Genomic DNA, 15,533 nt, shown 5'->3' with positions numbered 1-15,533 from the left:
CTGATATTGAAGAAACATAGAAAATAGGTGCAGGAGTAGGCCATTCGGTCCTTCGAGCCTGCACCGCCATTTATTATGATCATGGCTGATCATCCAACTCAGAACCCCGCCCCAGCCTTCCCTCCATACCCCCTGACCCCTGTAGCCACAAGGGCCATATCTAACTCCCTCTTAAACATAGCCAATGAACTGGCCTCAACAGTTTGCTGTGGCAGAGAATTCCACAGATTCACCACTCTCTGTGTGAAGAAGTTTTTCCTAATCTCGGTCCTAAAAGGCTTCCCCTCTATCCTCAAACTGTGACCCCTCGTTCTGGACTTCCCCAACATCGGGAACAATCTTCCTGCATCTAGCCTGTCCAATCCCTTTAGGATCTTATATGTTTCAATCAAATCCCCCCTCAATCTTCTAAATTCCAACAAGTACAAGCCCAGTTCATCCAGTCTTTCTTCATATGAAAGTCCTGCCATCCCAGGAATCAATCTGGTGAACCTTCTTTGTACTCCCTCTATGGCAAAGATGTCATTCCTCAGATTAGGGGACCAAAACTGCACACAATACTCCAGGTGTGGTCTCACCAAGGCCTTGTACAACTGCAGTAGTACCTCCCTGCTCCTGTACTCGAATCCTCTCGCTATAAATGCCAGCATACCATTCGCCTTTTTCACCGCCTGCTGTACCTGCATGCCCACTTCCAATGACTGGTGTATAATGACACCCAGGTCTCGTTGCACCTCCCCTTTTCCTAATCGGCCACCATTCAGATAATAATCTGTTTTCCTATTTTTGCCACCAAAGTGGATAACTTCACATTTATCCACATTAAATTGCATCTGCCATGAGTTTGCTCACTCACCCAACCTATCCAAGTCACCCTGCATCCTCTTAGCATCCTCCTCACTGCTAACACTGCCGCCCAGCTTTGTGTCATCCGCAAACTTGGAGATGCTGCATTTAATTCCCTCATCCAAGTCATTAATATATATTGTAAACAACTGGGGTCCCAGCACTGAGCCTTGCGGTACCCCACTAGTCACCGCCTGCCATTCTGAAAAGGTCCCGTTTATTCCCACTATTTGCTTCCTGTCTGCTAACCAATTCTCCACCCACACCAATACCTTACCCCCAATACCATGTGCTTTAAGTTTGCACACTAATCTCCTGTGTGGGACCTTGTCAAAAGCCTTTTGAAAATCCAAATATACCACATCCACTGGTTCTCCCCTATCCACTCTACTAGTTACATCCTCAAAAAATTCTATGAGGTTCGTCAGACATGATTTTCCTTTCACAAATCCATGCTGACTTTGTCCGATCATTTCACCGCTTTCCAAATGTGCTGTTATCACATCCCGCTTTCCAAATGTGCTGTTATCACATCCACAAGAGGTTGACACCGCTCTGTCATATTTTCAATCTCCCTCCTCTATGCTGATTTGTCACCACTTTTTATTTAGCCAATGACAGTGGTGTCATCATCAAACATGAATATGGCATTGGAGCTGTGCTTAACCACACAGTCATAGTGTAAAGCAAGTAGAACAGGGAGATAAGCACACAGCCTTCTGGTGCACCTGTGCTGATGGAGATCGTGGAGGAGATGTTGTTCCCAATCCAAACTGACTGGAGGCTGCAAATGAGGAAACTGAGAATCCAATTGCTCAGGGATGTATTGAGGCCAAGGTCTTGAAGCTTATTGATTAGTTTTGAGGGGATGATGATATTAAATGCCGAGCTGTAGTCGATAATGAGCATCCAGATATATGCTTCTTTGCTGTCCCAATGTTCCAGGATTGCGTAAATAGCCAATGAGATGGACCTGCTGCTCCAGTAGGCAAATTGGAGTGGATCCAAGTTGCATGAGTTGGTTGTTAACGCAAACGACATATTTCACTCTATGTTTTAATGTCCATGTGATAAATAAATGAATCCGAATCTCAAACTCAATTGAAAGGATGCCAAATGCAGCATAAAAGAAGAGGAGAGGGCATACAATACAGCAAAAATGAGTGAAAAGCTAACTAGCAATAGACGACCATAAAAGGCCCATTTATTCCCACTCTTTGCCTCTTCCCAGTCAGCCAATCTTCTATCCATGCTATTATCTTTCCTGCAATACCATAGATTCTTATCTTGTTTAGCAGCCTCGTGTAACACCTTGTGAAAGGCCTTCTGAAAATCCAAGTAAACAACATTCACTGACTCTCATTTGTCTATCCTGCCTGTTATTTCCTCATAGAATTCCAACAGCTTTGTCAGGCAAGATTTCTACCTCATCTTTAATAACAGATTCCAACATCTTTGCAGCTACTGAAGTCAGGCTAATTGGCCTATATTTTCCTGTCTTTTGGCTCCCACTTGTTTGAAAGAATGGACTAACATCTGCAATTTCTCTAGAACAATTCCAAAACCTAGTGGTTCTTGAAAGATCATTACCATTGCCTCCATAATCTCTTCAGCTATCACTTTCAGAGCATTGGTGTGTAGTCCACCTGGTCCAAGTAACTTATCTACCTTCCGGCCTTTTAGCTTCCCAAGCACCTTATCCTGAATAATAGCAACTGCTGTCACTTCTGCCCCCTGACACTCTTGATATTCTAGTATACAGCTGGTGTTTTTCACAGTGAAGACTAACACTAATTAATTACTGAGTTAGCCCCCCCATTATGACCTCCCCTTCATCATTTTCCAGCAGTCTAATATCCACCCTTTTCCCTCTTCTCTTTTCTGTATCCACTAATGACTGCATCTTCAGTGATCCATCAGTTAAACTGATGAAGTTTGTGGATGACACCACTGTCATTGGACTAATCACCAGAGGTGGTACATGCAAATGCCGACAGGAAGTTAAAGAGCTGGTGTCCTGGTGCAGCCACAACAAATTGGAGCTGACTTCCCTCAAAACTCTGGAGATGTATATTGACTTCAGGCGAAATGTGTCTCATCTCCACCCGTTCATCATTAACAATTCTACAGTTAGAACCATTTCAACATTCAGGTCCTTGGGCATCATTATATCGCAGGACCTCGTGGGAGAACCATGGCAAAAAGGCTCAGCAGAGGACGTACCTCCTGCAGCTGTTGATAGAAGTCCATCTCCCCCAGAGCATACTGGTGCAATTCTGCACTGCCATCATAGACAGCATCCTCACATCAGCCATCACTGTCTGGTTTGGCACAGCACCCTCACACAATATATGAAAACACCAGTAAACTGTCAGGTCAGCAGAAAAGATAATTAGCTGCAGGACTTGTATGCGGCCTGGACAAAGAACTGGGCAGGAAATATCACTGCAGACACTACCCTCCCAGCAAACTGCCTTTTCCTAAAGCGCCCTACTGAAGTGCTAGAGGGATTTAAAAAAAAATGTCACACCATCCTACAAATTTCTTTCCCCGGGCAGTTAATCTGAGCAACCGTTCTAGGTACCCCCCCTCCCCCCGCCTCCATCTATCTATTACCTCAGTCACGTCACCGCACTGCAAACACTTTAAACCACTTTGATAATGTTTACATTGCAAATACATGCTGGATTTATGTATTTATGCACATTTTATACCATATCTGTCCTTTAGCCTCTAAATTTATATTATAATTGTTGACAAATATTTTTATTGCATGCCATTGCACCACACCAAGTTCCTATATGGTGAGTAAAGTTGATTGTTGATTGTTGATCCATATCTCTCTGCAGCCTAAGACTACCCTCCCCATCGTCATCAACTTCACCAATCTTCCTGTCATATCTGCAAAATTATTGAACTTGCTTTCCACGTCTGTATCGAAGTCACTCATGTGGATTAAAAGTGCAAGTTTAATTATCATTCAACCATACGTGAATGCTGCCAAATGAAACAGTGTTCTTCCAGGGCCATTGTGCAAAGCACATTACCAGCAGCACACAGCATGCAGCACCTAGCACAGAGCACATTCTTATCATAGCAGTGACAAAGAAAATATCGAGCCCAAGATGGTATGGCCTGTAGATTGTTGGTACATGGGATGTTGTCCTGGTCCAGCTTGTCCTTCCACCAAGTGAACACTAGAGTGCAGCATTGAGCAGATTACAGCACAGTACAGATTCCAACACACCCACAGAGGCCTCTTGACTCTCCCGTATTTCTTCCAGCATCTCCTCCTTGGGTGGCTGCAGCAGGCCACCCCATGGCATGAGAGCCCACTCCGTTTCACAGCTGAGGCAATGCAGCTCCCCCACTGTCAGTCTCACCAATGAAGAGTAAATCAGACTTGCAGTATTCCACATTACTAATATCCAACAGGTTCCTGAGATCCCAAGAAAAATGAACAAGACAATCTTTTTTGAGCCGCAAACCGTCTTGGAAGAACAATGGCACACAACAAGACCAGGTGACAACGCAACAACGGTGTGCAATAAGTTCATACTCATCACTATTGAGCAATTGCTGATGGGGTAGACTTGCAGTATTTGATGTTCTTGATATCTAGCATGTTTTGTGGTCATAAAAAAAGAGAAAGAACAAGCAATTACCCCTTTGGTTGGACCTGGAGTGGCCTCTGCATTCGAGCGCACCACCATCTTACCGGAAGAAGCAGCGAAGATCAGGTGTCGGATTAGTAGGTTAATTGGTCATTGTAAATTATCCCATGATTAGTCTAAGATTAAATCAATGGGTTGCTGGTGGTGCAGCTCACAGGCCAGAAGGGCCTATTCTGCTCTATAGTACATTTCTAAATAAACTATAATCTGTTAGAAGTCACAAGCTTCCTAATCACAAATATACCCTTAACCTTCACTGCCTGTCCTTTTTATTGCCAAGCCATCACTGGGTCCAATTTGCCAATTTGCCCTTGATCCCATCGGTTCTATCCTTTTAAAGCTTAGCTTTTAGCCTATTGGCAACAGATTATGCAGCATTCTAAGCACTTAAACCTCTTTACTTGTACGGAACGGAATCATCTCTCCTCTGAAGACTATTTCTCAGAGGAATGTTTCCTAGTTTACTACCTGATGCATTTCAATAGACTGTCTTGAATGGATTTTGTGAACTCACACTCAGAATAACAAACACTGCATTACATATGGAGTATATACTAAAAACTCAACCTTTTTTGAATAACTCTCCCTCCAAAAATATAATTGTTGCTAAATTATTTTCATTATCTTTTCTTACCCTAATCCATATTATTTCTATTTCTAGTTCTTCTGAACTGAAATAATTCCTCTAATACTGTGTCCAGTATTAAAAGTCAATATTGTTTCCCACACCCTCCCCAAACTACCAAAATGCCAATTATTCTGGAATAGAATACTCAGTAGATGAATAGACTAATAAGTATGCAGATCATACCAAGAATGATGGAGAAGTGAACAGTCAAAATAATACATAGAAACATAGAAAACCTACAGCACAATACAGGCATTTCCACCCACAATGCTGCACCAAACATGTACTTCAGAAATTACCTGGAGTTACCCATAGCCCTCTATTTTTCTATGCAGTGTGATATAGATTACAGATATGGATAGAACAGTAGCAGGTCAAGTTTAATCCAGCCAGGTGTCAAGTGTTGCACTTTAGAAGCTCAAATGAAAGGAGAAAGTATACAGTTAATGGCAAACTCCTTACTAGCATTGAAGCACAGACGGATCTTGTGGACCGAATTCACTGTTTACTGAAAAAGTCTATCAAGTGAATAAGTTGGTAAGGAAAGCATATGGCATATGGGGTGTTGAGTATAAGAGTAAGGAAGTCAAGCTACAGCTACGGTCAGGTAGCACTTGGAACATTATGTAAACCTCTCGTTGTCCCCTTATAGGAATGACATGGAACCTGTAGAATGATGCAGAAGATGTTTCGCACTATGTTGTCTGGATCAGAAGGTATGAGCTAAAAGGAAAGGCTGGACAAATTTGGGTTGTCCTCCCTAGAGCATCAGGAGCTGAGAGGAGACATGATAGAGGCTATGAAGGTTATGACAAATATAGACAGGATAGACAGTCAGAATCTTTACCTCAGGGTTAAAATATCAAATATAGAGGACATGCTTTTGAGATACTGTGGGGGTGGGGGAGGGGGCCGGGTAGTTTAAAGGCAATATGAGGGGCAAGATTTTTTTGTGCCAAGAGTAGCAAGTGCCTGGAATAGGTTAGCAGGCAAAGTGGTGGAATCAGGCAGTTTGGTGGAGTTTAGATAAGGCACATGAATATGGACGGAATGGAAAAATATGGGTGACACACAGGAAGAGAACAGTGTATAAATAGCCATCGAGATCAGCACAACATCATGCACTGAATGGCCTGTCCAGTGCCATACTGTTCAATGTTCTATGTTGTATTTGCTAATAAACATGAAATTATATTAAACCTTGATTCAGAGTCCTTTGTTTGACATGTTAGTTATAATAGAGTCAATGGTCGGAATGGGAGGTATGCAGATACTCTTCAAATCAGATGTCTAGTCAACGCTTGGCTTCACTAATGTTGGGGAGGACACAAAGATGGCCCTGGAGAGAGGCATCATTTTCCCAGCAGTGAGACCTGACCATTTAAATCTGAAATCTCTACTGGAAATGATTGCTGTAAGAAAAGTGCTTTAAAGCCATTTAAATGAAGTAGCAATACTATGAACTGTAGACAGACTGGTGGACTGGGCACAGACTGCCCAGACACACAGCACTGCAGCTGGAAACAGTGAGGAGGTCTCCATTGGCTCAGAAGATGTGGTTACTGGGGAGGACTTCAGGTAAGGGTCTGTTTCCATAGTGTATGAACTCCATGACAACAGCTCACCATTTGATACAATCATCCCATCGGACTCATCACCAGTCTTCGAGACCTGCGGCCCTGTACCTCTCTGTGCAAATGGATCTTTCACCTGCTTTTTGGGGGTTCTCATTTAGTGAGGATTGTATTAACATCTCCCCGCAGACCATCAGCACAGGTGCACCTCAAGGCTGCTGCTTAGCTCCTTGCTCTTCTCTCTATATGCATGATTGGCTCTGCACAGCTCCAATGCCATAAACAAACTGGCTGACGACACCATTGTTGTTGGTCAAATTACAGGGGTTGACTGTTTCAAGTACCGGAGTAAGATAGGACACCTGGCTGAGTGGTACTGCAACAACAGCCTCTAGGTCATCATCAGTAAAGACAGCCTTGGTCAGGGCATAAAGGGATAAGGGTGGGTGGGGGGAGGGAGGCAGGAGACTGGAGCTGAGAAGAAAATTGAATCAGCCATGATGAAATGGAGGAGCAGACTTGATGGGCCATACGGCCTAATTCTGCTCCTATTTCTTATGGTCTTAAAATCACTTACTTTCACAACCTTATGTTTCTTACAGCAGACTGCGATTCCTTTACAAACCCATTCCTCCAAATCCTGCATATAGTTGGGTGGACTGTAATATAGCCCCATTAACATGACCATACCTTTCTTATTTCTCAGTTCCACCCATTACACCTCACTGATTGAGCACTGCCGTGACATTTTTCCACGACTAGTAACACTACCCTTTCCCCTTTAATCCCTCTCGCTCTATCACATCTAAAACAACGGAACCCCAAAATACTGAGCTACCAGTCCTGCCCCTCCAAGTCTCACTAATGACTACAATGTCATAATTCCATGTATTGATCCATGTCCTGAGCTCATCTGCCTTTGCTGTGATACTTCTCGCATTGAGATATACACAGCTCAGGACATTAGTTGCACCATGCTCAACCTTTTGATTCCTGACTTTGTCTGAGGTCCAGCAGACAACATCTCTCTCTGCATCCTCTCTGCTATCTGTTCTGGCACTCTGGTTCCCCATTCCCCTGCAGCTCTAATCTAAACCCCACTGTGCGGCGTGAGCAAACCTTCCCGCAAGGATATTCACCCAAGAATGAGACTTGTAATCAATATGGTGGCTGCGTACAACACTCGTTCAGTTGACATCTTCTGGATAGGTCATGAATCTAGATATTTCACTACTTTTATGTCTTTTATATTTGTTTTTCATCTTGAATGTGATTCTGGAATTGTTGGAGCCTGTGATTTGTTGTTTGAAGATCGTTTGCGGTGTTCCGGCACTGTGCAATCTTCGAGAGGATTCCGGGAGACAGAGGCAGCGTGTAGGAACCTCATGGTAGGCAGGCTGAGAGCTGATGTTCAACTCCATTTCACTGATTAAAGCTTCAATTGTTCGCCGATTAAAGCGAGGAGAGAGATTGCAACAATGCGGAAGGTGGGTGCAGGCTGCCTGTCTTTTGCTCTGCTACCAGAGAAGGGAGAGCCTGCCACCGTGCCCGGAAAATGTTACCCAGGTTTTCTGCATTTTGAATGTGGACTTGGACTATAGACTTTTTTTTGCAGTTTATAGTTTTTATATTCTGTGTTTTCCACCTGATCTTTCTTGCTTATTTTGGTGCAGGGTGAGGGGTTTGGGGGTCGATGAACCTGTTCCATTTTGTTCATTTTCTTGTGTGTGGGGAGGGTGCATTTGGGGGTTGATGGTTGTGCTGCTTTTCTTTTCTTCTGTGGTTTCACGTCTACCTGGAGAAGAAGAATTTCAGAGTTGTATACTTCAATAATAAGTGAACCTTTGAACATTTTAACCCTTCCAGTTCATGTGCAAGCCATCCCTTCTGTACAGACAAACCTTCCCTGGGCGAAAGCCCAATGATCCAAAAATCTGAAACTCTCCCTCCTTCGCCAACTCCTTAACCACGTGTTAAACTCTATAATCCTCCTACTTCTGGTCTCACTAGCACATGGCATTGATAGCACTCCAGAAATCACAATCCTGGAAGTCTTGCCCTTTAACTTAGCACCTAACTCCGTGAACTCATTTTGCAGACCCTCATCGCTCTTCCTACCTATGTGATTGGTACCTACATTGGTACCTCTGGCTGTCCCACTTAAGAACGCTGAGTATTCAGTCTGAGATATCCTGGCACCCAGAAGGCAACATACCATCCGGGAATCTCATTCTCGTTCACAGAACCTCCTTTCTATTCCCCTCGTTCTCAAACTTGTTCTTTAACCATCCACCACCATTTGTTCTTAGATATGGAAGGACATGAGTGTTTCAATTTGTTCCACTGGGTGTGAGATTGTTTAATGATGCTTGTTTCCTGTTGATTGTCTTGTTTAATATGTACGCAGTCCTGTATTGCAGTTTCACTTGGTTGGTTCAGATATGCGTGGTACTGCTGCCAACATGCCCTTCTACGCCACCCAGTGAAGAAGGCTTGATCCTCTGGCTTGGTAGAATTGAAACAGTAGGCAATAGATCAGGCCATGATGTTCCTGACTGTGGTAGTGCATACAAGCAGTGAGCCCCTGCTATGATTTCTGAAGTGTAAACTGCCAGCAACTGAATTGAATTCATAGAGTATGAACTGCTGTCCATATTCTCAACTATTTTCCAAATTACATGCACCTCTGCTATTCCACAGTCATCATGATCTGAGATTGCACTAATTTTCAGTGGACCTGAATCAAGACAGGAATGCCACATCTCAGTGCTTGGAGCTGGCCCAAACCCACCCTATAACAACCTTCACAGTCGGTCTTTCCATATTGCCGTGAATTCTTTGTTCTGTGAGTGGCAGTGGAGGTAATGGTTCACACCAACTTTGGCTGACACTGTTGCACACCAGTTAGCATAATGCTTTACAGCGCCAGTGATTGGCATTTCATTACTGCTGCTGCCTTTAATGAATTTGTACGTTCTCCCCTGACTGTGTGGATTTCCTCCAGGTTCTTCGGTTTCCTCCTACATTCTAAAGATGTATGGGTTAGTAAATTGTGGGCATGCTATACATACTGGCACTGGAAGCGTGGAGACATTTGCAGACTGCCCAGCAGATTCTCGGACTGTGATAGTCGTCAAGACAAACGACACATTCCATTGTATGTTTCGATGCTTTGATGTATATGTGACAAATAAAGCTAATTTTTAATCTTTAACTTTTCAGTATGGAAAAGCACAGTGAAAGGGAGGTGGTAATTCAGGGCCAGGTTCCTGGAAAGGCCTGAATAAATGCCCTTAAAGTTCTGTGATTGTTTAGATTAATGGATCAAGAGCCTTATACTAAATCAGCACTCTGTAAGGCAATTCTGAATGGGATATCCATTTATCCTAAATTGTAGAGGGATGCAAGAAGAAAAATTGTGAATTGTTAGCGCAAGTGTGAAACAAGTTACCAATGGATGTGGGCGGATGGGACAGTTTTTATATAGTACTCTATGTCTCAGTAACTACATTCTTTGAAGTAAAAGGATGAGATTAGAAATTTGAAGAATGGTAAATGTTGCACAGCTGTTTAAAAGGTGAAAGTTAAGTTTGGCAATTATGGGGAAGTGAGCCAGCATCAATGGTAAAAAAGCAAAACCTGCAAGAATATTAAGTCACTTGGGTAGGCATAATATTCAAGCTGTTAAGGCAAACTCAGGTTTGGTTATCTTAATTCAGCTTTTTGATGAGGTAGATGAATTTTATTACATACTACATTTTGGGGTTTCAAAATGAATTTCATAAAGCAGCACATTTCTAAGAAATATTGAAGCCCATAGGATAAAAGAGACATCTGCAAACTAGACATACTGTAAAATTGGCAAAGGGAAATTAAGAATGCGGATAAATGTTTCTTTTTTTGTCAAGGGAGGTGTGTACAGATCTTTTACTTTTGGTTCAGGGATTACTGCTCTCTGAAATTCATCAATGATTTAGATTTGGAGATGCAGGACACAATTTCAGAAGTTGCAGGCGTGTTGAAACTTGAAGCAATGTAATCAATGAGGAAAATTGCTGATACAGTACTCATGCACTGGAGATGTGATCTGCAATTGATCCAGGTCCATATAACTCATTTATACACTTACATCATTAGAAGAGTCATTAAGAGGTAAAGGATGGAATACGAAGGTAACATTAAGAGGTAAAGGATGGAATACGAAGGTAAACTAGCTATTAATCTTAAAGAGGATACCAAAAGTTTCTTCAAATAAATAAACAGTAAAAGAGAGATGATATTAGATATCAGACCACTGGAAAAAGAAGCTGGAAAGGTGGTAATGGGGGACAAACTGAACAAGTATTTTGCATCAGGCTTCATTGTGGAAGCGACTAGCAGCATGCTGGAAGTTCAACAGCGTTAGGGGGTAGAAATGTGTGAAGTTGCCATTATTAGAGAGAAGGTGGTTGGGTAACTGAAAGATTTGAAGGTAGATAAATCACCTGGACTTTTATGTTTTGTAACTTCAAAGCATTAAATTAATTCAAGGAAACTCACGAGAGTCTGAAAATATGGTGTAATTTTGAGTTTACATTAAGTGAGGCGCCACGTATCACACAATAGTGTGATGATGAATGTAGATAACATATTTCCACATATAACCCATAAGTAATTATTTAAATGAACAAGAATACTTGTCAAACAATATATAAATATGAAAGATTACTCAAATATTATTGAAATATTAAATACATACCACTCCTCCGTTTAGCTATAAACTGCAACTCAATATAGAATGTATCGCAACTATATACACAGTATAATATATAATACAACTACTACATACAGACACTCACAGCATAGTAAACTTTCAATTGTCCCATTTGGTCTTAAAGAATTAATGTGGAGTATTTTGTTCTCTTGTGGGATAACGTCTTTCCTGACAAAGAGGATCACTCTGCTTGGTAAATGAGACTGTGGCTGTGAAATCACCTCGTGTTCTGTGATCTCCTCCATGGTGGTTGTACGAGTTGACACTGAGACTGCAGGAAGTGGTTCTGATAGTGGTAGCCACCTTTCTTCTCTAACAATTGACTCTGCTCTCCTCAACTGATCGATGTGTCATCTCCATATGATATCAGACTCATTCTCCACTGTGTAGGAGAGTGATGCAGTTATGTCATTAATCTTTCTTAGTACTCACTTTGATCACCTTTGCAGTCCCTCACCAGGACTGTTTGTCCAGGAGTGAAACATCAAACCTCTTTGTTTGAGGAGCCCTCAATTTGTCTCAGTTGTTTGTCCTGCATACTCCTTCTGAGACTGGGTTTCAGCAAATCCAGGCATGAATGCAAGGGAGGGCTCAGGAACAGTTTAGCTGGTGAGTTGTCAGTTGTGGAGTACGCTGCCTTATGATATGCAGGGAGGAAATTAGCGAGCTTCCGATTCAGAGTTTGCGTAGTATGTTCTGCTGACATTGCTCACAATGCATTCTTTAGACTCTGGACGAACCTTTCCACAAAGCCATTTGTAGCTGTGTAGTATGGTGCAGATGTAATAGAAACATAGAAAACCTACAGCACAATACAGGTCCTTTGGCCCACAAAGCTGTGCCTATCCTTAGAAATTACTAGGGTTACCCATAGCCCTCTATTTTTCTAAATTCCATGTACCTATTCAAAAGACTCTTTAAAAGACCCTATCGTATCCGCCTCCACCACCATTGTTGGCAGCCCATTCCACGCACTCACCACTCTCTGCGTAAAAAACTTACCCTTGACATCTCCTCTGTACCTACTCCCCAGCACCTTAAACCTGTGTCCTCTTGTGGCAACCATTTCAGCCCTGGGAAAAAGCCTCTGACTATCCACACGATCAATGTCTCTCATCATCTTATATACCTCTATCAGGTCACCTCTCATCCTCTGACACTCCAAGGAGAAAGGGTCTTGTTCCATTCATTTTTAGGAATGACTGAAACTGTCCCACCACTAATGTAGTCCATTGTCACTGACTAAATGTTCTGGAACACAGTCCTTGAGAAGAGGCTACTCAACAGATCAAAAGTGTGAGCGGCTCTAGTACAGGCAATTGGGAATACCTCCGGCCACTTTGTAGCTGCATCCACTACCACCAAGAAATTTGTGCCCATGAATGGCCAGGCAAAATCCACATGAATCCTCTGCCAGGGCAATGTAGACCATTCCCAGGGATGGAGAGGTGCTGCACTTGGCATCTTCTGGACATGGCAAGCTGCTCGACCTGCTGATCTATCTCAGACCACCAGACAAAGCTTTGAGCCAGCACTTTCATTTACACCACCCCTAGATGATTGGCCTCTAGCTCCTCCAACACTTCTGCTCTCAGATTGGATGGGACAATAACTCTCAATACCCACATAAGGACAGGTTCATCCCAACACTGGTAAAAATAGGAGAAGTGGGATTTCTGTTGCACATTCCAGTCCTTTTGAGTAGCCATGTAGACCTGACAGTGTTAGGGTCTTTTCTAGTTTCCTTTTGGATCATCTCTGCCATAATATGGAAACTTTTGATTTATGTTAGGGAGAATATGTCATGAAGAGAGATTTTTAAGCAAATTTTTCTGGTACTTCCTTTTCCAAGGATAAACAGGACAATCCATCAGCATTCCCTTGATTAGTCATCTTCTTGAATTCAATTTTGTAACTGTCTCCTCCAAGAAACAGAGCCCATCTCTGCATTCATGCTGGTGCTGTCAGTGGAACACCCTTCTGTGGACGGAAAATGGACACTAGTAGTTGATGATCAGCAACAAGGGTAACAGAAGTACTGGTTGAAACATTTTTACACTCGAATCAGGCTTAAGGCTACTCTGTCAATCTGTGCATAATTTTTCTCTGCGGCAGCAAAGGAACATGATACAAAGGCTATGGGTCATTCACTTCCATCACTCATCATGTATGACATGACTGCCCCTATACCATAAGGCAGGGCATCTCAGGCAAACTTCACTGGACAATGTGGATCATAATGTGCAAGTACAGTGTCTGATGTCACCATTTCCTTTACTTTTTTACTGCTTTGTCCATTGCCATTTCTTCCCAATCTGGAGAAGTGAGTTCAAGGGGTGGAGCACAGTGACCAGGTTTGGCAGGAACCATGTTATAGTAGTTGACAAATCCTAAACAGGACCAGATCTGTGATACGTCCATTAGCCTTGGTGCATCAACCACTGCTTGAATTTTCTCTGCATGCTTGTGTAATTCTTGTGCATCAATTGTGTGACCACAGTAAGTGACGCACAATTTAAAGAATTCACACTTGTCGCATCGTGTTCCGAGCCTATAACATTCTAATCTTTTTAATACCGTCTTGAGGTTTTGGAGCTGTTCCTTGTCATCCTCACTGGCATCAATGATGTCATCCAGGTAACACAGAATGCCTGGGAGGCCTTGCAGTACCTGGCCCATAGCTTTTCTGCAAGAGGGCAGGTGCAGGTGCTACTCCAAAAATAAGCCTATGAGAGTGATAAGGCCCTTTATGAGCGTTTATGGCGAGGAACACTCTGGAATCTTCTACCAACTCCATCTGCAAGTAGGTCTCTCCTAAGTTCAGAAAAGTTTGCAAAGATATCCTTTATCCTGGTCAGAGGGTATTGATCTACTTTCATTATTGAGTTTATGGTGACCTTAAAATTACTACAGATCCTAACGGCACATTCTTCTTGGAAAGAATCCCTTCAGTCTACATGTGAATTAATTCACTGGCTTCTTTATCATGGATGGTGTAAGGTACCAGATGGGCTTTGAAAAACTTGGGTGTGGCATTTTCATTAAATACTATCTTACTTTTGATAAGTTTCCGTTTTCCAATGCCATCCTTGAACACTGCTGTGGCATCATCCAGAACCTTCTTAATTTGCTTTCATAGGGCTTCATTGCAAGGGATGTGGCATGCATATTGTGGATGGATCACAAATTAAGTTGTAATTGTCTCAGCTAATCATGCCCCTACATTGCTGATCCTTCTGTTTTTTTTACCACCTACAAACTCAATGTGGCTTGTTGGGTTGTTGTATTTCACTGTTACGGATGTTATTCCCACAGGAGTTATCTTTCTCTGGTTAGTTCTTAACTGGATATCTGCAGGCTTCAGTTTCTGAAATGCCATTCAATCTCATTTTGTGGAATGACTGAAACAGCTGAACCAGTGTCCAATTCCATTTCAATCAGTTTGCCATGAGCCGTATTGCTTGTCTACTGATAATTTTCACACTGTAAATCTCAAGACTATACAATCCTGTGTCACTCTCATCATTATCAGATTTTTCATCAATAGCATGAAGATTAGAGCTCTTTTTGAAACTGCAACTCCGCCTTTTAGGGTTCAAAAGTTCATTTATTATCAAAGTAAACAACTCTGAAATTCTTCTCCAGGAAGCTTTGAAACTAAGGAAGAAAAGAAAGGCAGCATGATCATCAGCCCCCAAAACCTCCCCTCCCACACAAAAAAACAAGAAAGATTGGGTGAAAATCACAGAAATATAAAAAAAACTATTAAGACTGAAACAGACTATAGTCCAAGTCCATATCTAAAACGCAGAAAACCTGGGTAACATTCTCCAGGCACGGTGGCAGGCTCTCCCCTCTCCAGTCACAGAGCAATCAAAAGGCAGGCTGCAGGCGCTCACCTCCCCCATTTGCCACAGGAGAAAGAGGGGAAGAGAGGATGAGAGAGAAGGCGAGAGGGAGAGAGGAGGAGGAGGGAGAGCAAGGGAGAGAGGTGGGGGAGAGAGGGAGAGAGATGGGGTAGAGGGGATGGGGAGGGGGGAGGGGGAAGAGAGGAGGAC

This window comes from Mobula hypostoma, chromosome 5 (genome assembly GCF_963921235.1).
Source record: "Mobula hypostoma chromosome 5, sMobHyp1.1, whole genome shotgun sequence".
Taxonomy (NCBI): domain Eukaryota; kingdom Metazoa; phylum Chordata; class Chondrichthyes; order Myliobatiformes; family Myliobatidae; genus Mobula; species Mobula hypostoma.
Note: the sequence above shows the minus strand (reverse complement) of the source record.